The following is a 27,407-nucleotide window of genomic DNA, read 5'->3' as shown; positions in this document are numbered from 1 at the left end:
AAAATATTGTAAGAAATGGAATAGCTGTCAAAGAAACATATTTATATGTAAATATATGCATATATATTTCCTTGATTCAAAATGATGGAAGATTTGCTTTTTAATTCTTTGAGAATATATTTCTATTGTTTTTTAAAAGGTTCCAGAGGATGCAAAAAGATAAGAAATATCTCTTTGTATTTCAAAAATGGCAAAACCTTGCTACCTTAAAAAACTTGCTCAAAGAAAAATAAAACACAGGCCAAACTTATTTATTCATAGAGATAAAAATGCTAAATAAATAAAAGTAAATACATCTCAGCATGAAAATTAACAATAACAAGCTGTGATTAAGGATTTATTTCTGGAATTAAGGAATGGTTAAATAATTGGATATCTATTTATATAATTCATCTCATCAGCAGATAAAATGTGAAAAATGATTTTTTTTCCACAAAAATTCCTAGTGACTCCTAATTAAAGATTCTTCTCTAATATTATAAAGCATGTCCAAAACCAGCAATGGCCACCTTTTTAGTCAGTGACATTTCTATTAAAGTCAAGAACAAGACAATAAGGCCCACACTATCACCATTGTTCTTTTATCCTTAAAATAAGTGAGTTTGAGGACAGAGGCAAAAATCATCAGTTGTCAATGATATGCTTAGGTATCTGAAAATTTCCATAGACTATGGAATAAGCCTACGATAGCATATTAGCTAGTCATGCAGAAATATATAAACTTTAATAAGAAATCAGTAGTTTGAAAGCACGATAAACACAAAATCCCAATTCATTAGCAAATATAACCTAGGCATTAACCTGACAAATACAAATAGATGTAGAATCTGTTCAGGAAACATTTTAAACTTCCCAGAATAATGTAACGGAAGACTTGAACAGACATGGAAGCCATCTATGTTGTTCATAGGCAAGACCTAACATTAGAAAAATAATACTTTTTCCTAATTAGCCTATAAATCTAATGTGTTTTAATTAAATTCTATTGGGATTTCTTTTAAAAACTTGACAGACTATTCTTGAACTCATAGGAAGAACAAACAGATAAGAATAGTAAAGATAATTTTGATTAAAAAGGGTACTAAGGCACTCTTTGGCCTCCTAGAAATTAAACATGTGAGGGTTCTAATAATTAAAATAATAAGATAACAATACAGGAACAGACATATTTTCAATAGAAAGAGAAGTCCATAAGGAAACCTAATTATGATGAAAAGTTTATCTTAGGATAGAAATTGATTTTGTGTTTTATCACTGAAGAAAGGATACTTCTTTAAAATGGTATTGGAAAAAAAAAACATAAGGAAAATATAATATTCCAACCCTATTTCAGATCTTATCCCAAAAGAAAATTCAGATGTATTAAAATCTTAATGTAAGAAATGAAACTACAAAATGACGAAAAGCAAGTATAAAGAAGCTTTTACATGATTTTGGGATGGAAGATTAGTTTACTTTTTGTCCTGCAGGTACTAACCCAGTAGGTTTCAAATACATGTGTTACTCCTTATATTTGCAAATATGTGGGCAAGACAGGAAACGGGGGCGGGGGGGCAGATACTATCACAGTGATGGGCGGTGTTGTTACTGGTATTTAGTTAGTGGGTGCCGCTGGGGATGCAAAAATCCTTCATGGCATGGGACATTCCCACATAGTAAGGAGCTGTCCAGCCCCAGATGCCAAAAGCAACCACACTGAGAATCACATGTTGTGGAACATTAAGAACTATTTTGAAAGGTCATTATTAATCATGAAGTGGTCCAATAACTAATATTTCCTGTCTGAGGTTTTCTCCCTCTTCTTTTTTAATGGCAAAATGCCTATACATGACTAGGACATCTGAATAATGGCTTTTCTGTCCTCTTCTACATACCAGCTTTCACAATTTGTCAAATGTAGGCAACTAGCTTTTAAAAATATAATGAAGAACCTATTGGTGGTGGTGTAAATTGGAGGCATTTGTAAAGAGAGAAGATCTCTGGACAAGCTCGCATTCGCTATGCCTCATTTCCTCTTCTTTATTGTGTGGATAAGGGGAAATGGTGTTTATTGGGAGAGGACTGAAGAAGTTATATTATTTCCAGTTTACACGATTACTGTAAAAGCTTATCTCAGACAGTCTTATCTTAGGACATTCCACGAGTCTCACTCTAGGGGATGTCATATGCCAATATTTCTTGGTGTTCTTCTGATTGAAATGCCTTTTAAAAAACTTGTTTGAATACCTCAAAATAGGCATGGCTGTTAAAAAGAGAGAGTTGAGTTCTGATAGCTAACATATAAAAGTTTAGTGTATGATAAAAATATTGTATCAGAATTTTCAAAGGGAAAGGGACACTTTGGCTGCAACAAAGAAGGCCACTTCTCAGAAGCGATTCTCCCTCTTTTTCAGAGCTCTCTGTTAACTCAGCAATGGTAACATTGATTTCATACCTTATTATACAGTTATATAAATAATCGAAAAGAACAGAATGCCTGACTGGCTTAAATGAGTACAGGTTTATTTATTTATTTTTTCTCACATAGCAAGAAGTCTAGAGGAAGACAGTTGAGGGCTGGTGCAGGAGCTCAACAGTCTAAAAACTGGGTTCTTTCTGTTTCCTCTGCCATTCCTAGGACACTGATTTTAATTCACATTCTGGTTACCCCACAGTTGCTGCAGCTCCTGGTGGTGTAACATCGTTCCAGGCAGGAAGAAAGTAAATGGTGAGCAACCCCCTGGACCTGAGTGTGTTAGTGCCAACTATTGGAGGGTGAGGTCCGTTTCTTTCTGGAAGCAAGGAGAAGAGGGAGAAGGAAAAGAAGGAAGAAGGGAGAAAGAAGAATGATGAGAAGCCAACCAGCCAGGAAAGCTAGAGGTGGTAAGATCACTGTACTTCTTAAACTTTGACGTGCATGCAGATCACTCAGGGTTTTGTTAAAATGAAGATTGTGATTCAGTAGGTCTGGAGTATCTGCATGTCTAAGGAGGTCCTCCATGATGCTAATGCTGCTGGTCTGTGGTTTGTGCTTTGAGCCTGATAAAGTCTCTTGAGAGTGGAGTTACTTCAATATAAAACAATTCTAGTTTCTTTTTAAAAGTCTCAATTCAATTTTTAATATGTTCAGTGGTGAAATTGGGATATTCTACTTTATTTCAAGTTCTTCCTCCCAGTACTTGAGTGACCTTGTTGTTGGGCCTGCAGCTGGCTGTCTCATTCTTATGGGGCTTTTGTGCAGGATACTCTTCCATCCTCTGCATCATGGGAAATCTCTGATTTGCAGTTCGTTCAACTTGGCTTCTTTATTTCCCCACACATTCACTTTTCTGCATAAAATCATCTTTTGATCTTGTGGCCACTGAGGTTGGCCATCTTTTGTCTGGGCATTTAGGTGAAACTGAGAGTGTATTTTGTTAGCATTGTTAGCCTCCAGGTTCTTTCTGCTGCATTTCTGCCTTCCAGGAGGATCTACTTAGGGAAGACCTAAGACATCCCCAGCCTTGCTCTGTTTCTTGAGTGGATCTCATTGGGTCCATAGGAGAAACCTCACACATTCTTTGCCCAGACACATTCTGTAACACTAGGCTATTTCCAATGGAGGAATGTCTCTTTTGTCCACTATCAGGGTAGATAACATGTTATTCATTCTCACACTAGATTTCTCAGGCCTGCGTCAGACCCTTGCCCACTGTGCAGCCCAGTCTCCAAATGGCCCTACTAATTTTTCTTTTTTTTCTGGCTAAAGATAAGGAGTAAACACACTTAACCCTCTCCCTTTGGAGCAGGTACATGCATAGCTCTCTTCGAGAAAACTCTCTCAGTTCAAATGTAACCACATTCTTGAATGTTTTAGACTTCTGTATCTTGGTTTCCAACCATAGCTTTGCAAGTTCTGCCTAGAGGATCTGCTAATGGATTTTGGAATGCCCCAGTGGTTGTCACATTGTAAATATGCAGTTGTGCAAGCAGTGCATTGCAGAACTCTAGGGGTGCCGTTCACCTCCAAGTCACTGCAGATTTGTACAGTGATGATTTTTTCTTAATTGCACTTTATGCAGTTAAGAAAAAGGAAAGGTTACCTTTTTCATAATGCACAAAATCCCCTTTTAATCTACTGGCAGCTAATTTTGGTAATAGCTGTGTCAGGGTCATCAGAGAAACTGAGAAGTCCCTCATTATTAGGAATGTTTTAAATTACTTTATAAAATGTTATGAGGACTTGTATATATTTGATTCCATATTATTATCCCTTGAATACCCAGTGCAATTTTATCTTGTTAATTTTTAAATCATTCATTTGCTTCTTTGGGAGTTTTTAAATTTAATTTTTGAAAAGTAAATATGAAACAGAGGGATTCAAATTTTGCTTGTTCTTTGCATTCAGATATTCTGCAATCAGTAAGTTGAGTTCCTTTAGTTGCTTTATGTTTCTTATCAATATTTCAAAGCACTTGTTTCCACAAATTTTAATTTTCATACAATTTCTTATTCTTGCATATAACTTCAAAAACTTTGCTTTTTGGCTTTGTTTTTTTGGCTCTTACATCAATTACAAATTTTTAAAATTCATTACCTTATTTTAAAGGTTGATGCCTGCCTATCCAACTCCATTCCCATCTGGCCTAGAACATTTAAATTGGCTGTCAGATTTTTTTTTATTTTGCTATTGTATTTATTTATTTATTTTTATTTTTATTTTTTTATTTTTATTGTTATTTTTTTTGTCGGAGTCTCGCTCTGTGGCCCAGGCTGGAGTGCAGTGGCCGGATCTCAGCTCACTGCAAGCTCCGCCTCCCGGGTTCACGCCATTCTCCTGCCTCAGCCTCCCGAGTAGCTGGGACTACAGGCGCCCGCTACCTCGCCCGGCTAGATTTTTGTATTTTTTAGTAGAGACGGGGTTTCACTGTGTTAGCCAGGATGGTCTTAATCTCCTGACCTCGTGATCCGCCCGTCTCGGCCTCCCAAAGTGCTGGGATTACAGGCTTGAGCCACCGCGCCCGGCCTATTTATTTTTAAATTTACTTTAAGTTCTGGGATACATGTTCAGAACATGCAGGTTTGTTATGTGTGCCATGGTGGTTTGCGGCACCTATCAACCTATCATCTAGGTTTTAAGCCCCGCATGCATTAGCTATTTATCTTCACGTTCTCCTTCCCCTCTCCCCCCGCCCCCTAACTGGCCCCAGTGTGTGTTGTTCCCCTCCCTGTGTCCGTGTGTTCTCATTGTTCAACTCTCACTTATGAGTGAGAACATGTGGTGTTTGGTTTTCTGTTTTCTGTGTTAGTTTGTGGAGAATGATGGCTTCCAGCTTCATCCATGTCCCTGCAAAGGGCATGATCTCATTTCTTTCTATGGCTGCATAGTAGTCCACGGTGTTTATGTACCATTTTCTTTATTTGGTCTATCGTTGATGGGCATTTGGGTTGCTTCTATGTCTTTGCTATTGTAAACAGTGCTGCAATAAACATACGTGTGCATGTGTCTTTATAGTAGAATGATTTATATTCCTTTGGGTATATACCCAGTAATGGGATTGCTGGATCAAATGGTATTTCTGGCTCTAGATCCTTGAGGAATCGCCACACTGTCTTCCACAATGGTTGAACTAATTTACATTCCCACCAACAGTGTAAAAGCATTCCTATTTCTCTACAGTGTCGCCACCATCTATTGTTTCGTGACTTTTTCATAATCACCATGCTGACTGGTGTGAGATGGTATCTCATGGTGGTTTTGATTTGCATTTCTCTAATGATCGGTGGTGTTGAACTTTTTTTCATATGTTTGTTGGCCACATAAATGTCTTCTTTTGGGAAGTGTCTGTGCATATCCTTTGCCCACTTTTTGATGGGGTTGTTTGTTTAAGTTCCCTGTAGATTCTGGATGTTAGACCTTTGTCAGATGGGTAAGTTGCAAAATTTTTCTCCCATTCTGTAGGTTGTCTGTTAATTCTGATGATAGATTCTTTTGCTGTGCAGAAGCTTTTTAGTTTAATTAGATCGCGTTTGTCAATTTTGACTTTTGTTGTGATTGCTTTTGTTGTTTTTTTCATGAAATTCTTGCCTATGCCTATTTCCTGAATGGTATTGCCTAGGATTTTTATGGTTTTTGAGTTTTACATTTAAATCTTTAATCCATCTTGAGTTAATTTTTGTATAAGGTGTAAGGAAGGGGTCCAGTTTCAGTTTTCTGCATATGAGTAGCCAGTTTTCCCAGCACCTTATTAAGTAGGAAATCCTTTTCCCATTCCTTGTTTTTGTCAGGTTTGTCAAAGATCAGATGGCTGTAGATGTGTGGTCTTATTTCCGAAGTTTCTCTTCTGTTCCATTGATCCATATGTCTGTTTTGGTACTAGTACCATGCTGTTTTGGTTACTGTAGTCTTGTAGTATAGTTTTAAGTTAGGTAGCATGATGCCTCCAGCTTTGTTCTTTTTGCTTAGGATTGTCTTGGCTATATGGGCTGTTTTTTGGTTTCATATGAAATTTAAAGTAGTTTTTTCTAATTCTGTGAAGAATGTCAATGGTAGTTTGATGGGAATAGCATTGAATCTATAAATTACTTTGGACAGGATAGCCATTTTCATGATATGGATTATTCCTATTCATGAGGACAAAATGTTTTTCCATTTGTTTATGTCCTCTCTTATTTATTGAGCAGCGGTTTATAGTTCTCCTTGAAGAGGTCCTTTACATCCCATGTTAGCTGTATTCCTAGGTATTTTATTCTCTTTGTATCAATTGTGAATGGGAATTCATTCATGATTTGGCTCTCTGCTCTCTCAACATGCTTTGACTAGTGAGAAGCATCATGCTACCTAACTTAAAACTATACTACAGGGCTACAGTAATCAAAACAGTATGGTGCTGGTGCCAAAACAGACATATAGATCAATGGAACAGAAGAGAAACTTCAGAAATAACACCACACATCTACAACCATCTGATCTTTGACAAACCTGACACAAACAAGGAATGGGAAAAGGATTTCCTACTTAATAATGGTGCTGGGAAAACTGGCTATCCATATGCAGAAAACTGAAACTGGACCCCTTCCTTACACCTTATACAAAAATTAATTCTACATCACTTATTGGTGTATAGGAATGCTTGTGATTTTTGCACATTGATTTTGTATCCTGAGAATTTGCTGAAGTTGCTTATCAGCTTAAGGAGTTTTTGGGCTAAGATGATGGGGTTTTCTAAATATAGAAACATGTCATCTTCAAACAGAGACAATTTGACTGCTGCTTTTCCTATTTGAATACCCTTTATTTCTTTCTCTTGCCTGATTGCCCTGGCCAGAACTTCCAATACTATGTTGAATAGGAGTGGTGAGAGAGGGCATCCTTGTCTTGTACTGGTTGTCAAAAGGAATGCTTTCCAGCTTTTGCTCATTCAGTATGATATTGGTTGTGGGGTTGTCATAAATAGCTTCTATTATTTTGTGATATGTTCCATCAATACCTAGTTTATTGAGAGTTTTTAACATAAAGGAATGTCAAATTTTATTGAAAGCCTTTTCTGCATCTGTTGAGATAATCATGTGGTTTTTAACATTGGTTCTGTTTATGTGATGGGTTATGTTTATAGATTTGCGTATGTTGAACCAGTCTTGTATCCCAGGGATGAAGCCAACTTGATCGTGGTGGATAAGCTTTTTGATGTGCTGCTGGATTCAGTTTGCCAGTATTTTGTTGAGGATTTTTGCATTGATGCTCATCAGGGATATTGGCCTGAAGTTTTCTTTTTTGGTTGTGTCTCTACCAGGTTTTGGTATCAAGATGATGCTGGCCTCATAAAATGAGGCTTTTTTGCCCTCTCTTCACCTTTTGCCATCACAGGGTGGAAAACTCCCTGGAATCATGCTAATGCTGCCATTTTCGGTACATGGGACCCTGAAGGAGCATATAGCTCTATTGCACGTGCACATGTTTCTCCTATCATAAATATTCATTCACCTCCTATAGCTCATCAAATATGTATATTTAGCCACCCCATTCAGCATAAATTCTTGTCCCCCTTTCTCCTCCCTCAAAATGTCTTTTCTGGCTTCTGGCCGGATGCTGTGCTTCCCAGCCCATCAGACAGCCTGGCCACCCTGCAGGGTGCACCCCTTTATGGGAAATACAGCTCTCCTTTCCAAATTAATATTGTATATGTGTTATATATATAAAATAATCTCCTTTCCAAATTAAATATACATATATATATATCTCCAGTTTTCATCCTTTTGAATGAAATATGGAATGAGATTTGTCTATAGATTTATCTATATGCATACAGATTTATAATTGTATAAATTAGGCAAATAACATTTTATGAAAGCCTTTTTATAAGAGTTTATTTTTTCTTGAAATTTTCTGTAATAGACTTTTTTCCAGTCGTTTGGGGGGGTCTATGTCTATATTAGAACCTACAGGGAGATTTAAATTATTTAAATTATCCCAATTAAGGGGGATATTTTTGAGTCTCTTGATCTGATGATTTAATCTTGTCATTGCCCTTCATAACACTTGCAAAGCTTAGCAAGATCATGAAGAGAAATTGCATTTTATTCTAGAACCTGTGATAGAAATCTCTGGAGTTTATCTTTGTAATTTCTCATTTTATCCCCTGTAAGAATCACCAATGCTCATTCCACTATCTATGAATAATTTTAGTTGACAATCAAAATATATTAACCCCCAGTGACCTGAGAGCAATGAAATCCACCATTTCCTATTCTGAAGACTGTTCGGCAAACACAGATTTAAATCTCTTTACACTTCAAAACTTTTTACCAACGAAAAGCTCAATGAAATTGCCTACAAATAATTTCTGGATAGTTTAACCTATGCTTTCTGAATTATATTGCATTTTATCCTGCTGATAGAAAGTATAGTAAATTTTCATTGTTTAAGACCTGATTTTAGAGCCGCTCATGAAGACAATTCTGTTCAGATTCAGTAATAAAAGTCAAACTTCCCTCCACTTTTGGCCAGAAGAGGGAAGCAGTTGACTGCATCTGAAGCATCTGTTCACGGATTCCAGCAAACTTTTGTACTTCAAATTAATTACCACTCAATAATGTAATAGTTAAAATAATGCACAGCTCTCAAATGTCACTTTGTGAAATTAAAGGAAATGTATCAGGTATGTATTTTCTTTTCATTCGTTTATGTCTTGAAATTACTTAGCTTCTTAGACTCTGTGTTTGTGAAATTTAACGAACACTGCTAACTGATAGTCAATCTCTGCTTTAAGTCAGAGCTTTACGATTGGATTAGAAAATCAATAACCAAACAACCAGAAGACCTGCCTTATTGGTCTCAACTTTTGCCTCTGAAATGAGAAAGTTATTTCCTAATTGTTCCACAGAGTTAAATACAAGCTTCTGGCAACATGGGATAATATATGTTTACCTCTACAATTGCTTATATTAATATTAGACTATTATTTTAATTTTTTCTTACTCAGGATATGATCACTCCCTTAAATAGCTCTTTTATTGTCTTGTTCTTGCCTTATCTCTGTTATTTTTGGTAATGTACCAGATGAACTTCAGGCTCATCTGAAATGTTTCCCTGAATTAGTTTGTGCTCCAAAGGCCATGTGGAGTAGAGCACTGAGGAAAAGTTTTCTGGATAATTCAATTAATAAAACACAAATGAAGCCCTTATCATGGAGTAAACATGAGAATTTAAATATTTCTGTGTTGATAATTGTACACATTTCCTTTTTCATTTTGAGTTGATGCTAGCTCTGTTTATATAACCAGACACTTTATGATAAATGAATGCTAAGAACTCAGTCCACTTGCCATCATGGTATGTTGCATTCATCTAGGCCTCACAGAAATAGGGTTACTAGACGATCCATAGTGAATTTGTCATTCACTGTTCTGTTACAGACCTTGTTTTAGTGACGTGATGCGGATACTCATTTTCTTCACTGTATTTTTTTATTCCTGAATATATTTAGTATTTAAATTTTTTCTTCATTTCACCCTGATTAAATTCTCATATTAGGAGCACTTTAGTAAAGGGCCTAAAATAAGAACATATACCCAAAGAAGTCTCAAAATAGCATTAGCGGCTGGGCGTGGTGGCTCATGCCTGTAATGCCAGCACGTTGCAAGGCTGAGACAGGTGAATCACCTGAGGTCAGGAGTTTGACACCAGCATGGGCAACATGGTGAAACCCCATCTCTTCTAAAAATACAAAAATTAACTGGTGTGGTGGCAGGTGCCTGTAATCCCAGCTACTTGGGAGGCTGGGGTAGGAGAATCACCTGAACCTGAGAGGCAGAAGTTGCAGCGAACCGAGATCATGCCACTGCACTCCAGCCTGCGTGATTTTTTTATTGTTTTAGAAGGTAAATTCTCATTTTCACACTGATTTATTTTTATAAAACAACTCCTTTTAAGGAACAAATATTCATTTCTAGTTGGAGCAGTATTTCTGAAACTTTAGCAGGTATCAGAATCATCTGGAGAGCTTGTGAAAACATTGATTAAAAAACCCAATCACAGAGCTTCTGGTTTGTTAGGTCTGGGGTGGGGCCCAAGCATTTACATTTGTAACAGGTTCCCAGGCAATGTTGATGTTGGTCTGGAGAACACACATTGAGAACCATTGGATTAGAAAAAATAATGTGTAATGAATGATTTGTACAGTCACAGCTACCTAAAAGTGAAAGCTTAGCTGTTACTATTACCTAAGGTACTGAGTTTAGAATTGTTAATGAACAGTAAACATTCCTTGAACGCCTACTATGAACTAGACACTGTGGTAGGTTTGAAGAGCTTATACCCTGGGTGAGGAGAAATGTGGGGTCACATGGGGACAAATAGGAGAAAAATCACCTACTCTTGGGGTTTATGGAGAACTTCTTGTAGGAGATGACTCCTGAGTTAAGTTTTGACATGAGCAAATGTTACCTAGGTCAGTAGAAGCTGAACAATTCTTACAGACAGAGAGAATAACCCAAGAAACTAAGAAAAGGTTGAAACAGCAGTTTTTATTACAAAGATGAAAGCTTGAGTTATAGAAAATAGGCAGTGATGTAGTTTCGCTTTCAAGAAAGTAAATTTGAGGATAGAAGATAATAATATAGTTTTGTTTTTAGCAAATATTTGTGTGTTACCCAGTGTATGGAAGTGGTTTTATTGTGTGTGTTGTTTGTTTGTTGTTAAAAAGTGGCTTGGTTTGCATTTTGTTGGGATTTTCAACATTTTCTCATGGTAATTGATTAGAAAAAGGCAAAAATGGGGGGAAAATTTGTCAAGACTATTCATTTTAGTGATTTTAAATAATCTGTACTCTTAATGAATCTCAACTATGCTCAATATATTGTCATTTCTAAATTTTGAATTGATGTTATTTGGTGAGAATTATTTTACTTCAGCTAATGTGAAACTGCATATGTAGCTTAAAACAGAAATGGCACTTTAAAATAAAATTTCAATATCAAGTAATGCCAAATCATATTAATCAACTTGAGTATGTTAGGAACTAATTCTTTTTTGTGGAATTTTGAACTGCTTCATGGGCAACAGAGGAACTGCACATCACAGTTACCCCCCTCCCAAAAATATAATGCTCACTTCAAAAGAAAAACTGCCTTCTTCCTCAGATAGGAAAAAAAGATGGATAAATTAACAGGAACTAAAAGCAGAGGCACAACTACTATATAAACAAATAATACAAAAATGCATGAAACTGAAAAATGATCATGGCACCTAAAGTTAGCATTAGTCTCTTTTCTATGTATCAGGCTGACATATTAGAAAATAAAAAATTTTATATATATATGATTTTCATATATATATATGAAGCACATATCTTGAATAACAAAGGCATCTCAATTTTGAAGTAAGGAATTTTTTTAGGTAAATCCAAAAAGCAAGAAAATGATTTAGAAATGATAAAATAGGTCTGTATTTCAAATAGAATATAAAGACATAGTGAACAGGAAGAAAATGAAGCGAAAAGAGTTCAGTATGATGAAAGAAAGTCTATTGCTGTAGTAGCTCAACAAGTCAGAATCCTCAGGAAGTGCACAGCCTTTGGTGTGTTAATATGTCTTCAAATGGAGGTGTTTAAATCATTTACTAAGATTTAATAGCTAAATATAGGCACAATAACAGTATATTTTATAACCTTTTTGGATCAAAGAATATTTGCACACTTATTTGTGGGTAGAATATGCTTAACTCTTAGCAATATAATGGTGCCATTTGACATTGCAAGAAGGGTAAATAGTAACACCCCAAAATTATGACAACTATTTTTAAAATGTAATTAATTTAATTAGAGCACCAGAAACAAAGACATTCTGGAAAAGGAGCAGCAGGAGAGAATTTCACTAACATCTTTCACAAATCTCGACTGTAATTTAGCGTTTAAATAATCCTTTTGTCAAAATAGTGAACTGGCTTTCTGCAAAGGACGTCTTTCTGCAAAGGGCGTCTTTGAACTGGTTTTTACTTGTGGAGCTGTTTTGTGTACTGAAGAGTATCCACTTGTCAAGATGCCATTCTGAAACCCAGATGAGTAGCTGAGAAGCTCATTTTGCTTGCCCTCGGGACAGCTAAGCTTTACATTTTTGATGACAATGGAATGCAGTAGTTTATGTCAGGTGTGTGTGTGTGTGTGTGTGTGTGCATGCGCGCACACGGGTGTTATTCTACAGCTTCTGTTTGAGGTTCACCTTACTTAATTACAAAGTAAGCGTGAAGCAGGGAACACCCTTTGCAACTAACCTTCACTTTTCATCTCAGAATTGTGCACTCTGCAAAAATCTGATCTTCTCTCCATTTTAGTTTTAAAAATAGTTTATATAAAAAATGAGAAGCAACAAAACAGAAATTTTAAAAATGTACACTAAGGTGCTTTGCCTGCTTCAAAGATAGAAATACTGTGTTTCTTATTTCTATTGCATTTTAGAATTTAGAAAAGCAGAAACAATCCAGAAGGTCTTCTATGGCTGTTTTATTAAACTGTCAGTCTTGAGAAACTGATTCTATGTGTCTGTAAGTTTACTCAGAATTCCAGTGACAACAGCTTTACTTCTATAAAAAAGACATTATTGATGATTAAACTTAAAATACTTTTGAGATTATTATAATTAGAAATTCAACATATGTAATTGAATAAAGCAGTAATTTCTTGAGTTATAGTATTAAGTAACATATTTTATAATATCTACGTAGCTAACAAAATATCTGTATCATAAACCTTGCCTATACATAACTCCGGTGGTTTGTTTCTGGGAATACAATCATAATAGGGAGAAAAATCAGTGTGTAATTGTGACAAAATAGCTTCAACCCAACCTTTAGTTGTATAATTTTGCTGAAGTTTCTGCATATGTATAGCAAAGGAATTGAACTATATCTCTAAAATTCAATTTCTAAAAATTCCATAATTAAATAAGTAAACAGATCCACAGGAGGGAAAACGCTGCAAAAATTCAGGAAATGTGATTATCTTTCTCCCTTCCTTCCTTCTTTTCCTTAGTTGTTTAGCTTATGAATCCCGCCTTTAATAAAAGTGAATAAATTATATTGATATAGCACATGAGAAACTTATGTTAAAAGCTTACAAGAAGAGATCGAGAATGGTAAAGATACAGTTCAAAGAAGTGATAAATGTCTGGGATCAGGAAATGATGTTCTGGTAAAGCTATTTGTTATATCAACAATAAGACTGAGATAGGAAGCTTTGAGCTGAAGGATGTGGGTAACGAGTGTCAGGGAGGCCCTGGAAAAAAAGCTCAAGTCAATGGTATTAGCTGAGCAATGGAGATTGAAAATTAGGTTTAAATATTTTGATGCACCCAGATCACTGCCATGCCAATGGGTACTGCATTTCAGGTACTCTTCCTTTGCCGGCAATTCAGTTTTCCTAAAACACCAATCTCACCAGGTAGACTTCCAAGAAGATAATTAATTTTCTGCTCATGCAGCAAAATGTGTAAGGGGAAAAAAGCAAACAGATTCCTGGTCATATAGAAACAAATAAGGCAGATGGGAAAGGCAATGTAGTATGGTAAAAAATTCACAGACCTGACATTGACTCTTACAAGATATTTCACATAGGGCAAGTTTTTTTTTCTTTTTAATCCTTTTTGTTGTCAATTTCCTCATGCATAAGATGGAGTTTATACCAATCCTCACATAGCAGTGATATGAGGATTAAACGAAGCAAGACTTGTAAAGCGTCTCACATAGTGCCTGGAAATAATGGGTGCTCTCCCTTCAGTTTTTCCTTTTTTCCCTTTTCACACTTTTTCTTTTTCTTGCTCCTGATGTTTTCCCCACTCTCTCACCAAGTAAGAAACAGAAGTTTCCAAGTAAAAGATCCTCTTAATATCCAAATGGCCTGTTGGGTGGCTCCTTAAGGTCTTAGAGTCCTAGAGGGGGATGTTTCTTCCTAAAATCCCTCAGAACACAGTTTCTAGTAGCTTGGACTCCTGAGCTGCTCTCCAGGGTGCTGCTGGGCATTTTTAAGATTCTCTCCTCAATGGGGAGTTGCTTTTATCTTCCTAGGGGCTCTAAAGTACTTCCTGGAATTAGAGATTTTGTAGAGATATTTATTGGCAGTGACAGACAGAGCTCTTTATCTTTTCAAAGAGCAGCTCTACCAAGAAGGAATTGTTTGGCCATGTCTAGGAGTACAGGGGCAAATCTGGACATGATTTTTACTGCTTGAACTGCAAAGCTATTTGGGTTAACACTGAAATTAATTTGTTTTTCTGAGCTATATTGTAGGATTGCATTATATATAAAGTTTACTTTGAAACTTTCCAATGGCACCTCTTGGTTTAATCAAGATTGACATTTTTATTAATCCCAGTAAAGACTCTATCTAGGGTACTGCCTTAAAGTGTGTCTCAAAAATACCTGAGAAGTAGGACTCTATTTGGATTTAGCCATTGTGCCTGTTCAATTGTTCTTGCCTGAGAGTCAGGGGAACACAGGACGTTTTCACACCGTTTTAAAATCAGTTCAGTTTATGAGGGGTGATACTCATCGTGTACTTGTAGGCTAATGGGTATAAAATACAGATTCTACCCTCAAAAAGTGCAACCTTGAGATAGGGTGATGTTTCAGGTCCATCAGTGTGAAATTTAGGAAGTAGAACTGGTATGGTTTGGCTCTGTGTTCTCACTGAAATCTCATGTTGAATTGGAATCCCCAGTGTTGGGGAAGGGACCTGGTGGGAGGTGATTGGATCACAGGGACAGGTTCCGCCCTTGCTGTTCCCATGATAGTGAGTGAGTTCTCACCAAATCTGATGGTTTAAAAGTGTGTGACACTTCTCCCTTTGCTCTCTCTTTCTCCTGCCACCATGTGAAGGCATGCTTGCTTCTCCTTTCCTTTTTGCCATGATTGTAAGTTTCTTGAGGCCTCCCAGCCATGCTTCCCATACAGTGTGTGGAACTGTGAGGCAATTAAACCTCTTTTCTTTATAAATTACCCAGTCTCAGGTAGTTCTTTGTAGCAGTGTGAGAATGGATGAATACAGAAAGAACTAAAGGGTTATTATTGACAAGCGAGCACTTTTAATGTTTTGCCTTGTGAAAATGTAGTAGTTCAGGTAAAACAAAACAAAAGAAGAAAAAGTTCAAGAGTACAGTTTGGTGCAAAAGTAATTGCAGTTTTTGCCATTGAAAGTAATGAAAATAGAAAAAGTCCCTGATAAAGTTTACCAAATAGTAATAAATATGCTTTCCACAACATACTCTCACAATTTTATTGAAACAGTTTCTGGGACTCTGGGTAGTTTTCCAGACTCTGATGATGAGCACAGTAGTTACCACTGGCAGACGTGGGAGGAGCAGGCAGCTTGGCTCCGTCTCTGGGGAACATCGAAAGATTAATACAATGGGCAGTTCAAAATCCAGAGCTGGCTGAAGCCGTCAGGACTCGGCCTAAGTTTGTCACTTCAGAGTGGGCACCACATAACTGACTGACTTCCCAAGAACTGGGGGTGGCAGGTCATGCCACCTGGTTCAGTACTGCTACATCTTACTTGCAGAGCTTGGAACATTCCTTTTGTTCTAGTAGATAAGTGAAGAAGAGCCAACCTCTTAATGAAATACACTTCCCTTGAATGTGTATCTCATAGGCTGTTTGACTGTTATGAAAAATGTCATCTACGAAAATAATGGTATACATGTTGCTAAAAGACATTAGATGTTATTGCCGGAGTCAATATTTCAGAATTAAGGATGGTAATCTAACATTACTGCTTTTAGCTGTCCCTGAAGATCCTAAATTGAATTATTATTTTAAACTTGTAGATTGCAGCGTAATCAGTGGGTAAAAGTATGGGCTCTGGCATTAAACTGCCTGGATTTCCTGCTGGACAAGTTACTTAACCATTTTATGCCTCGGTTTCCCCATCTGTAATATCCCTTTCCTCATACGGTGATTGTGAAGCTTACATGAGTTAATGCATACAATGGTACTAGAAGCATGCCTCGGACATTATTATCATTATCTAAGGGTTTGCTGTTAATACACAAACTTATCCTATCCCCCAGTTCCCAAGAATTTTAACATCAGGGTACCTAACCTACCTTTTCGGATTGTTTGAATGAGAAACTGAACAGTATCTGATATGGGTTACTGTTTCAAATAGTATGTGAAGGAGGTGAACATATGACAAGGTATATCTTTTAACATTGGTGCTTTATCTAGGAATTACATTGTTATTCCAGAAAAGTGTTTGTTACATTGTATTGGGTATATTACATGCGGTATATTTGAAAACTAATTGTTCACATGAAAGCATTGGCTGGCCTGGCAGTTATCTCATAACCTTGAATTTATCTCATTATTGAAAATGTCATAAAGGGATATCAGATATGTGTGGTGGCTCAGCTCATTGTCAAAGACATCTAATTTTTATCGTGAACTTTATTCTCCAGACTGGTTCTATGGTTAAGATCAACAGCAGCAGTAGCAGCAGCAGCAACAACAACAACAAAACTTCTTGATCATTACAGTAATCTTTTAAGGAAAACTTGAAAGGTTTCTAGGTTTATCTTCAACCTGTCTGGAAAAAAGTCTCGATCTTGCTCTAATTGTCTCTAAGTGCTTATATAACAGAGAATCGGAGTTCAGAGAACAAGATTCTTCAGGTGCCTCACCAAGAAGCCACCTGTCAGTCCCACAAAGTGTAACCAGGCAGATGGTCAGCCCAAAAAGACACCCTGAGATGACTTGGAGAAGACTGGCCAAAGAAATGTTTAGGTTTCTTGTCCTTCAACATGACATGGTGAAAATGTCAACTTACTAATATGGCTCTATGTCAGTATTTGCTTCCATCTAGTGAGATTCAGCTACAGACTTATCAAACTATTAATATATTCTGGATACTTTTTCTGTGAATATTCCCAATTTTTTTAAAATCACAAGATTAGTTGTATACCAACATATAGCATTTTATTCTTATTATGAAGGCAATTTAAATTTATTACAGAAAATTGAAAAAGAGAAATACAAAAAATAAAGCAAAAATGACTTGTAATCCTACTATTAAGATATATCCACTAACTTTTAGTATATTTTCTTCTAATTTTGTGTGTGTGTATGCACATGTATGTACATACTTAGGACCAGACTGCACGTGTTAGTTTACCTCTTGCCTTAAAAAAACAAAAACAAAAAAACTAAACATTAAATCCTAAGTATTTCCTCAACTTCAAATATTCTTTAAGATAATATTTCTAATGGTTGCAGGATATTTCATCATGTGGATGTACCATATTTTATTTATTAGATGTTTTAACTTTCTTCAATAACAGAAATAATGTTGCTAGAAATATTCTTATGCAGAAATAACTGACCACAGTTCTGATTATTTTCTTAGAACAATTTTCTGGAAGTAGGATTATTGGATAGGAACATTTTCAAGGCAATATTATTAAATTATTGTTAAGAAAGTTTGTCCCTGCGTGCACTTTCACCGGTGGTAGATTAGCCATCACTGGCCTTGCTGCTCCCTGCAATGATTGCCAGTTATTATTTTAGGGAGGTGATGAGGATATTGGTTAAGAGCACAGACCCCAATTCTGTCACTTAGTAATTGTGTGGTCTTTACCAACTTATTTAAGCTTTTTGTGTATTACTTTATCTGCAAAATTAAGATTGAAACAATAGCACAGATTTTATAGTGTTGTGAGAATTAAGTGAGATAATAACTAGATCTATAGCTCTTAATGTAGCCCCTGGCACATACCAACTATACGATACGTGTTTGCTATTATTAATATTGTAAATGACTGGCAACTTGACAGGCAAGGTGGTATATTACCATTATTTTGATTTGCATTACTTTTATTACTAGTGAAACTGAACATTGTTACTTCTGTTTCTTCTTATTTATTTATTTATTTATTTATTTATTTATTTTGAGACAGAGTCTCCCTCTCTCTCCCAGGCTGGAGTGCAATGGCATGATGTTAGTTCATTGCAACCTCTGCCTCCTGGGTTCAAGCGATTCTCCTGCCTCAGCCTCCTGAGTAGCTGAGATTACAGACATGTGCCACCACACCCGGCTAATTTTTGTATTTTTAGTAGAGACGGGGTTTCATCAAGTTGGTCAGGCTGGTCTTGAACTCCTGACATCGTGATCCACCTGCCTTGGCCTCCCAAAGTGCTGGGATTACAGGCGTGAGCCACTGCGCCTGGCCCTCTTTATTTTTTTTGTATGATTACCAGTTTTCTGGTCATATTATTTATCCATTGTGGTAGGCATGGAGATGAGCTGCCCAAGGACCAATTTCAAGCAAACTTTTGTGCCCCAGGATCTGAGAGTGTACATCCTTTGGTATTAGTGCCTTTAGGGATTATTTGACTGCAGAGGCTGCCTGGCCTGAGATCATGCCCCTTCTTAGGGTAGCTGAAATACAATGAGTGATAGATGTGGAAGTAGAGTCATATGTTGCTTGATGCCAAGAATGTATTTTGAGAAAAGTGTCGTTAGGCCATTTTGTCATTATGTGAACACCATAGAGTGTGCTTACATGACCCTAGATGGTAAAGCCTACTACACACCTAGGCTGGATGGCAGACTCTTGCTCTAAGGCTACAAACCTGTACAGCATGTTTCTGTATTGAATACTGTAGGCAACTGTAACACAGTGGTAAGGATTTGTGTATCTAAACGTAGAAAAGGTATAGTAAAAATATAATAGAAAAGATAAAATATGGCACTCCTGAACAGGGCAGCTCCATTACAATCTTATGGTACCACTGTTATATATGGTATTTGTTGTTGACCAAAGTGTCCTTAATGTAGTCCATGACTGCATCCAGGAAGGAACATCTTGGTCCAGTTTGAGACAATTGTGAATGGCCATTCTAGATCTAGAGCCCAATCTTTCCCCTCAACCTCACCATTGGATTAGCTGAAGCTGTCAGACCCCATATAACATCTCAGTTTCTCCTGCCTCATTGTGCTATCCTGTCCCATCTTCCACACTTGCAAATAAATGTCTTAAACACTGAACTTCATCTCCATGCTGCTTTCTGGAGAATCCAAAAAGTGACACTCAGTTTTCTATCTGGATCTGTATTTCTCTTGTTGGCTTGTTGGAGTTTTCTCTGTATTAGGCTTGTAAACATTTGTCCTACTTATGAAAACTCTTTCTACTTTTTTTTTTGTTTAATTTTGTTTTTCAATGTGCCTCTAATAAAATGTACAAAATGAATGCATTTTAAATGTACAATTCAATAATTTTTAGTAAACTTATACAATTTGACCAGTATAACCCAAGTTCATTTTTAGACTTAATACAATTTTTATCTTAGGGAGGTGATTAGGATATTGGTTGCGAGCACAGACCCTAGTTCTGTCACTTAATAATCATGTGGTCATTGTTTTTAAATGTGCCTCCATTAACAAAATGGATAGAATTGATCCATTTTGTGTATAATTGTACACTTAAAATGGATAATTTATATCCATTTTAGTATAAGTGTATTAGACACCTCCCTAAAATAAAAATTCATATATATGAATTTTCAATGCTTATGTTATCAAATCTATGACTTACATTGCTCTTGTGTTTTAAAAAATCCTTATTGTAATTTTAATTCTTTAAACCATTTGGAGTACTATTAGGTCTGATGTAAGTTAAGGTTAAAAATTTTTCCAAAAATTAATCAAACACACACTATTTATTAAACTTCCCTTTACTAATTTGAAAAGTGACGTTTATCTATTAAAAATTATTATATGTAACCATGTAGTCCCAGCTACTCAAGAGGCTGAGGCGGGAGGATTGCTTGAGTCCAGTGGGCTATGATTGCACCACTATACTCTAGCCTGGGTGACAGAATGAGACTGTATCTACAAAACAAACAAACATACAAAATATATGTATATCTTGTAGGATCCACTCCTTGACTATAGACTCTACTGATCAATGTTGGGCCAGTACCACAATACCTTTAGAATATAAAGGTAAAATTTTGTAAATGTGTTAATTTTGGGGGTAAATTAGCCCTAATCACCCTTCTTTTTTTAAACGTTTTTGTTCACTTTTACATATTGTTCTCTCAAACGAACCTTAGAAGAGTTTTGTCAAGTTTCTATTCTATTTCCTAAAAACCATTCCTGCTACGAGTTTGAATAAAATTATATTAAGCCTAAAAATAAGGCCAGGTACTGGTGGCTCATGCCTGTAATCCCAGGACTTTGGAAGGCTGAGGCAGGCAGATCAGTTGAGGTCAGCCAGTTCAAGACCAGTCTGGCCAACATGGAGCAAACCCCGCCTCTACTGAAAATACAAAAATTAGCTGGGTGTGGTGGTGCACACCTGTAATCCCAGCTACTCAAGAGGATGAGGCAGGAGAATCACTTGAACCTGGGAGGCAGAGATTGCAGTGAATCAAGATTGTACCACAGCACTCCAGGCTGGGCAACAGAGTGAGACTCTGTCTCCAAAAATAAAAAAATAAAAAAAGCCTAAAAATGAACTTGGGTTATGCTACTCAAACTGTGTAAGTTTACTAAAAATTATTGAGTTGTACACTTAAAATGAATTAATTTTGTCCAAACTGTATACTTAAAATGGATTAATTTTATCCATTTTATTAATTGTGGTATCCTTAAAGTATACCTCAATTGAGCTATTTTTTAAAAATGAGCTTTCTATCCAGAAACTTCATATCTCTACTTATTAAGGCCTTTTACATTGTGTTTTATTTATATTTTTAATAATGTTTATTAGTTGTGTTTACCTCTAGTAGATTCCACCATGAATCATTTTATGATGTTGCTGTTAGGTAGCCTCAAGTGAATTTCCGTTTCTGTGATTGAATTTATGCGGCCATGAGATCTGGAGGGCAGAAAAGTCATTGTGGCATCTGCTTGATCACTTGCTAAGGAGATGGACTGGAACCATGCTCCTTCTGCCGGTGTTCTGAATGTCAGTGCCTTCAAGCTGGGCAAGCACATACATGTGGAACTCACCTGGGGGTGAGGCAACAGAGCATGAAAGAGGCTATAGAGAACAGGATCTGGGTGCTTCCCATACAGCCATGCCAGTTTAGATTTGTTTCAAGAACACAGTACTAGCCAAACAAAAACTCCTCTATCATCGAAATCCAGCTCACTGGCCTCCAATTTGTATCCGTTTTTTGGGCTACCTGAAGTTTGTACTGAGCTACCTGCTCTGAGAAGTCATCACCAATATATACATGAAAGGAACAAAGATTCTCAAGATCTGGTAACTGCTGAATTGGGGTGAGCTGATATTTCTTCATAGGTAACTTCCTGTAACTCACAGGCAACCTTGACAGAGAAAGGTGTAGTAGGTAGCCAGGAGATGTGCTGTGTGCATGAGAAGGCTGGGGATCCTATGCTAGAGTGTTAGTTCCAGGCAGATATGATTTAGGATGGGATTAATCAAAAGTGGACTCTATAACAATGAAGGGTTCTTGTGTTGTTGCCTGTTCCTCACTAATTTTACTGCAACATCCACTAAGAATCTATTTGAAAGACTTAATTCAGGCTGGGTGCCATGGCTCATGCCTGTCATCTCCTCACTCTGGGAAGCCAAAGTAGGAGAGTCGCTTGAGCCTAGGATTTTAAGACTAGCCTGGGCAACATGGTGAGACCCCATTTCTGTTTTTAACAAAAACAATTTATATTTTAAATTTGAACTATAGAATATGGTCAAGTTTCAAAACTCATTACTTGGTTATATGTAATTACCAAAATATATTCTTGTTAACATAGGTGTGGCAACATTTATAGATTATTTAATGATGAGATATCATCTTACATATAGCTTTTATTGATATAAAAATTTTTTAGAAAATAAAAATATTAAAAAGACCACTCTTGTATTTTGTATTTATATTTTTACAGCATATTCCCTGTATTTTTCTATTTAAATTGACAAGAAAATGTCTTTTTCTTGCCCAAAGACTTTTGGCCAATTATTCAATGAAGGGATGGCTATTAATTCACTTACATGGATTGTGTTAGCTTGGTTCTGATTAGAAGGGGCTTGTATCTTAAAATGACACATAATCTCACCAAATAAAACATCACTGTTTAGTATGTTAATATAACCTTTGATAATTAAAAAAATATACCTGATGTAAATGATGAATTGATGGGTGCAGCACACCAACATGGCACAAGTATACATATGTAACAAACCTGCACGTTGTGCACATGTACCCTAGAACTTAAAAGTATAATAAAAAAATAAAAAATAATAATAATTAAGCCTTTGTCTTACAGTTTCCAAGACAAAATGTTTAGTTTGCACAATTTTTAAGACTGACCAATAAGTTACATTGTCTTAATTAAGATGTTCTTAAAATTTTTTTCTAACTTACGAACATCTTTAATTTTTAATTTTATTTGAAAATACAATATGTTTTATGCAAATGAAAAATTAGTAATAGGTATTTCTAAAATTTATAGGACAGGCTTAATTTCTTATAAAAATCTCATAGTTTCTCAATACATTATCATTATCATTATTTTTATGGTAATTATTTCAGTTTATTTAACTGAATTTTATATTCGTCTTAAAAATTTAGAAATGGATAATATATTATTCAATTATTTCCCGGGTCATAATAGTCTGGAGCTTCTATTTTATTATAGGAGGGGTTTCGCAAAATTAGTTTTAATTAATGATACCATTAACCAAATTCTCTGAATTATTAAATCTTTACCTAAATTATGGTAAAATTAAATATAAGGCTTTAAATCTATCTTAGGGTTCATTTTCTTCCAAAAATTCTCCTTCCCTGAAACTACATTCTAGCTCAGTTCTCTCTTAATTTATTTTATCACATTTTTCCAACAGATTAATACTTATCAATTAGTGATCTGAGTTAAATTTAATAACTGTGGCAAGTTTCCCAAAAGATGACTAAATTTGACCAAAGTTACAGACAAGGTGCTTACAAAAGAAAGCTTTGGCATAGAACCTTCTTCTGTTGGATTTAATAGAGTATCAACCATTGTGCTTATAAAATAGCAAACTTTTCAACCTAGAGAAGAAAGTGCATCATCATTATCAACTACTACCACCCAGCAACTCTGCACTGATGGCCATTTTAAAACTCAAAACATGAATTCTTCATATTGAGTGACATCCAGGCAATTTCTCCCTTATCTATTATACCACGAAACAAAGGTATTTCAGCCCTAATTACTAGTATTCTTTGCTGTTGGCATCTTGCTGGAATTTTGTTTTTTTCATAAAGAGACTTTCTTCCAAAATATTTTCAGCCTCTTAATCAGCTGTTAGCTGTCAGGAGCACAGCTGTTTCTTCCCCTTCTTCTGAGTTAAGGATTACTCCCCAAGTCAGAAATAAAAAATTCTTAATCACAAAGGACTTGGCATATTTTAGACTATAACAAGACAGCATCATAATTAATTTTGAAAAGATAGAACAAATGCTTTGACAGATTAGCTTGAATAAATGAAAGTTTCTAAGATAGTAAAATTGATTATTTTAGAAACTACTAACTAAGAATTCTGTGTCTTTTCCATTTGCTATAACTATCTGTCAAAGTTTGATAAGGCGAACTTTGCCCCAAAGAAGTTGAGCTAGAGCGTAAGCAAGAAGTTGCTGTCACAGGTAATGGGAATTTTAATTAGGATGGGAATAGATGCCCAGGGTTGGGGATGGGCTTTTCTGCCATGTGTAGCATTGTGAAGAAATAACACTGAATTTCTAAGATGCTATTGTCATTACCATTTTCAAGGGGCAGGGGAGGGTGAGAAAGCTCAGAGAAACAAATTCTAAAACATTCATGTTCTCCATAGCTGACAAAATCCAACCACATTCTGGATCAAGTACAATGCAAAATAGTAAGTTGCTTTCTGAAACACGAAGAGATTTTAGATCACAGCAAGAAATAACAGATAATTCTGTAAAACATGCAACAACAACAAAAAACAGCATGGATGTGTTCATAAAATGTTCTTAATAATTTTCATTAATTGAACTTTGTTTTTGATGCCTTGAAAGAGTCTTCAGTTTTAGAGATATAATTTCTAGTATTTATTGAATGATTTGTATATGTGGTGCACTATAAATGCATTGTTTACATTATCTCATTTAATTCTCATATTTTTTTCAGAAATGGAGAAATAAAGCTTAAAGAGATTAAATAACAATTAGTAGTTGGTAAAGCTTAGATTCAAATTCAGTTCTATTTGCTTTTACATCAGAGAGATTTTAAAATAAGATTTTTCCTTTCAGATATAATGGAATAACAGGGACAATATTTATACTCCCACCTGAAGCAACGTCTGCCTCCGCAAAAAAAAAAAAAAAAAAAAAAAAAAAAATCTGAAAAATTTCCAAATATAATGAAAGCTATAAATCCAGAGATCCAAGAAGATGAAAAAACCTTAAGCATAAGAAACATGAAGATAATTGCTCCAATGCAAATTGCTTAAAACAAGTGATAAAAGAAAATATTAAAGGCAAGGATAAAAAGAAACATTATCTATATTTTGCTGAAAAAAGGTAAGCATGATAGCATACTTCTTATCAGAAATAATGCAAGTCAGAAGATAGTAGAGCATCATATTTAAACTACTGAAAGAAAGAAATGGTTATTTTAGAATTCTCTATATAGTAAAAATATGTTTAAAAAAAGACACATTTTTTCAAATATTAAAAAAGCCAAAAGAATTCATAGTCATTAGATCCACGGTATAAAAAATGTTAAAACAAAAAAGTCCTTTGGAAAATGATACTAGATGAAAACCTGCATCCACATAAGAGAATAAAGAACACTGGAAATAATAAATATGTAGTTAAATGTAAAATACTTTTTTTGATTTTTGTTCAGTTTGTTGATCCTTTATTGTTTAAATAGAAGTAGTGTATTGTAGGGTTTACAACATGTAGAAGGAAAACATTTGGTAGAAGTAGCACAAAGTCCTGGAGATAGAAGCAGAAGTAAACTTTGTGAGCTTCTTACATTGTACCTAAAGTGTTATTATATTACTTGAAAGTAGACTGTGTTAAGTTAAAGATCTATCCTATAAAACGAAAGCACCACCACTAAAAGGATAAAAACAAATATGTAAGTCTTTGTTAGTTAATAAACTAACAAAGAGGATAAAGTACAATCATGAAAAAAATTAATCCAGAAAAGGTAGAAAAAAGAGAGCAAAAATCAGATGAGCCAAATAGGAAACAAATAGCAAGATGGTAAATTTAAACCCAAGAATATAAATTATCATGATGAATGTGAATGCTCTAATTTTCATATTAAGAGGTGAGATTGGCAATTTGGATTAAAAAAGCAAGGCTAAACCTTATATTGTCTACAAGAAATCCACTTTAAATATAAAGAAATAAATAGAAGTGAAATAATGGAAAAAGACATACTACCACTGATCACAAGAAAGCTGGAGTAGTTATATTAATATCCATTGAAGTAGATTTCTGAACATATAATAAGCCAAATTGTTTATGCATTGAATAACAAAAGTTAATAACAAGTTAATAACAGAGACAAACATTTCAAAATAGAAAAAGCTGACAGAACTTCAAGAAGAAATAGAAAAATCCTCAATCAGCGTCAGAGATTTCAATATTTCTTCTCGATAATTATAGAATAAGTAAATGGAATATCTACAGGATGTAGAATATTCGAATAACTCCATCAACAAACTTGATCTTTTATTTCTAGAACCCTAGACTCAATGAGCAGAATACACATTCTTTTCTAGTGTACCCAATACATTTATTAAAGTAAACTATATTTGGGATCATAAAACAAGTTTCATTAAATTCAAATCTAATAAAGTATATTCTCTAAAAATATAATTAAATTTGGAATCATTAACCAAAAACATTCCGAAAAAGTTCATAAATATTTGGAAAATACATTATATAATTTTACATACCCCATGAGTTAAAGAAGAAATCAAAAGTGAAATCAGTATGAAGGTGAAAACACTACATATCAAAATTTGTAGACTATAGCCAAAGCAGTGATTAGAGAAAATTTTATAGCCAGAAATGTCTAAATTAGTAAAGAAGAAAAGTTGAAATCATTGACCTCTGATTCTATTTTAAGAGACTAGGAAAAAGTGCAAACTAATGCCAAAGTTAACAGATATAAGAAAAATACTATGTAGAGCAGAAATAAATTTTAAAAACAGAAAATCAATGACACTGAAAATCAGTGACAGACACTGAAAGCTAGTTCTTTGAATGAATTTACAAACTTGATAAACCTCTAGCCAGACTGATCAGAAGACAGGAAACACAAATTATCAATATCAGAAATTCTAGAGCTGACATAGATACCATGCTACCTATGTTAAAAAGACAATAAATGGATAGTACAAAGAGCTTTATGTCTCTAAATTTGATGGTTTAGATAAAATGGACACATTTCTTGAAAGACATAAACTACAAAAGTTCACTCTAGAAGGAAAAGGTAGCCAGAATAGGCTTGTGTCTACAAGGGAAATTGAATTTGCTAAAACCTTCCCACAAAGAAAGCTCCAGGCTGAGGTGGCTTCGCTAGGCAATTCTACAAACTTTGGAGGAATAAATAATACTAAGTCTACACGGAAGAAATTGGAACACTTACCAAATTATTCTATGAGAATAGCATTACCCTGATTCCAAAACCAGAAAAAGATGTTAGAGGACAAAAAGATTACAGACCAATAACCTTTATGAACATAGATGCAAAAACAGTTAACAAAATTTTCTAAATAGAATTCATTAACATTTTTTAAAAAGGTAATAAAACTTGATCAAGTGAGGATGATCCTGGAAATGCAAGTTTCATTTAACATTTGAAAATCAATCAGTTTAATTTATCATATTAATAAACAAAAAATGCATAGGTTAAATTGATAGAGACTAGAAAAGCCACTGACAAAATTAAATATTTATCCCTGATAAACATTCT

General features: G+C 35.2%; 1 long non-coding RNA gene across 1 annotated transcript in view; it reads left to right on the top strand.

Moving 5' to 3' along the window:
- The window catches only part of LOC106997788 (uncharacterized), a 216,338-nt gene that overhangs the window by 62,448 nt on the left and 126,483 nt on the right, over window positions 1-27,407 (top strand). The window contains exon 3 of the long non-coding RNA XR_013417075.1: window positions 2,655-2,862. This is a non-coding gene — a long non-coding RNA (uncharacterized LOC106997788). The remainder of the gene's footprint in view (window positions 1-2,654; window positions 2,863-27,407) is intronic.

This window comes from Macaca mulatta, chromosome 4 (assembly GCF_049350105.2).
Source record: "Macaca mulatta isolate MMU2019108-1 chromosome 4, T2T-MMU8v2.0, whole genome shotgun sequence".
In the NCBI taxonomy this organism is placed as follows: Eukaryota; Metazoa; Chordata; class Mammalia; order Primates; family Cercopithecidae; genus Macaca; species Macaca mulatta.
Note: the sequence above shows the minus strand (reverse complement) of the source record. Positions and strands in the feature narration are given on the sequence as shown.